The following is a 1,721-nucleotide window of genomic DNA, read 5'->3' as shown; positions in this document are numbered from 1 at the left end:
GCCGGGGCGCCCGCCTGGCGTTCCGCCGCCTCCCTGCGCTTCCACGGGGCTCGGAGCGGGGGGACGCCCGCCGGGGCGAGCGGGCCGCCCCGCCGCCAGCCTCTGCCCGTGCTGCCGGAGCGCCGAGGAGTTCAAACGCACTTCGCCGCTGCTGTTCTAAGTTGTGCGCCGGCTTGCCCGGAGGAAGGGCCCTGGCTAAAAGGAGTTCTTTTTCTCGGCGGAGCGACTGGGCCGACGGCCGGCGCCTTCCCCCCTGTAAGCCGGAGCGGGGCTGCGGGACGAGGGGGCTTCGCTGCTGCGGGCGGGCGGGGGCTGCTGGGCACGGGCGGGCCGGAGGGGAGACACGCGTGTTTTGTCCCAGGCCCTTTCCCTGCGCGAGGGCTAGCCGGAGCCTAGAGCCCAGATAGGTCCAGCCCAAGAAATCCCGTGTGGTGTTTGGCACACAAAACGCGCCGCTAATTCCGTGGGGGGAGCCAGGACGTGCCTCAGTGTTCTGTGAGTGGGGTGTTATTCCGTGGGTAGTCTGGCCTATTCATATAGCCTTAGAGGGGCCGGCACCGTCACTGTCAAACACGTAACAGAGGGTGTCACAAGAAATTTGGAGCGTCGGGACTTTCTCCTTTCAGGATGTAGACTGAGATGTCAGTTGAGTCACACCGAACGGGTTGGTTGACTTCACGGGTGCACAGGTGTTACAGCGTGTTCACGGGTGCACATGTGTCACAGCGTGTTGAGATTGTCCCCCGCCACAGTTCAGGAGGAAAACTGGGAACCGGTACTCATTTTCAGAGAGAGAAGGGTGTTCGTGTATGCGCGGGTAAAAAACTGAACTGAAAAAGCATCATTCTGTCAAAAAGGGCCCTAAATTACATATGTGGTACTATTTTCTTGCAGTGGGTCACTTCTTTCTAAACATTTTCTCAGATCTAAAGCAGTTCCAGGGGCTGAGCAATCCCGTGGCTGTAAACGAGCGAATAGTTTGGTTCAGTTTATTTTTCCTGACCACTTAAATATTATCATCCCTCTTCTAGTGCCTTTAATTCAACTGATGATACTTCTTTTCTAAATAATATCTTATCCCACAAATAGATGCGAGGACCTCAGGATTTTACTTAGTTCTAGACAGTTGGCCCATTTGGGAATTAGGAGTTAAGATACCTGAATATGCTGGTCTTACTATTCTTACAGTTACTTGTTTGGGATCTTTTGAGAGTGTTGTTTTAAAATTTGCAGCTTCTGGGGTATTTAAAAAAATGTTGTCCGGTTGTGGGGTCCTTAGCTTTGTCATATGAAAATACTCAAAATGGTTTTGTAAACTAACACAGGTCCTGCACTATTGCAAATACAAATAATTTATTATAATACAATCTGACCTAGTGATTCTGTTTTGAAGGCAATTAAGTTGCAGTGGAAAATAATTGTTGCTCATATTGTAGCTACATTATAGAATCATAGAATCATAGAACTGTTTAGGTTGGAAAAGACCTTTAAGATCATTGAGTCCAACCATCAGCTATGCCCACTAAACCTGAAGTGCCTTGTCTACATGTTTTTTGGACACCTCCAGGGATGGTGACACCACCACTTCCCTGGGCAGCCTGTTCCAATGCCTGACGACCCTTTCAGTAAAGGAATTTTTTCTAATATCCAATCTAAACCTCCCCTGCTGCAACTTGAGGCCATTTCCTCTCATCCTATCATCACCAGCTTCCTGACAGAAG

The 1,721-nt window shown here is 50.5% G+C and overlaps 1 protein-coding gene across 4 annotated transcripts in view; it reads left to right on the top strand.

Annotated features, from left to right (window-relative positions):
- Positions 1 to 10: 10 nt before the first annotated feature.
- Positions 11 to 1,721, top strand: part of NIM1K (NIM1 serine/threonine protein kinase) — a 30,275-nt gene continuing 28,564 nt past the window's right edge. For all 4 annotated transcript variants that reach the window (XM_010585777.1, XM_010585775.1, XM_010585772.1 and 1 more), the window contains exon 1: positions 11 to 255. The gene's annotated coding sequence lies outside the window, so the exon portion shown is untranslated. The remainder of the gene's footprint in view (positions 256 to 1,721) is intronic.

The sequence above is a fragment of the Haliaeetus leucocephalus genome, unplaced genomic scaffold (genome assembly GCF_000737465.1).
Source record: "Haliaeetus leucocephalus isolate CR32 unplaced genomic scaffold, Haliaeetus_leucocephalus-4.0 Scaffold120, whole genome shotgun sequence".
In the NCBI taxonomy this organism is placed as follows: Eukaryota; Metazoa; Chordata; class Aves; order Accipitriformes; family Accipitridae; genus Haliaeetus; species Haliaeetus leucocephalus.
Note: the sequence above shows the minus strand (reverse complement) of the source record. Positions and strands in the feature narration are given on the sequence as shown.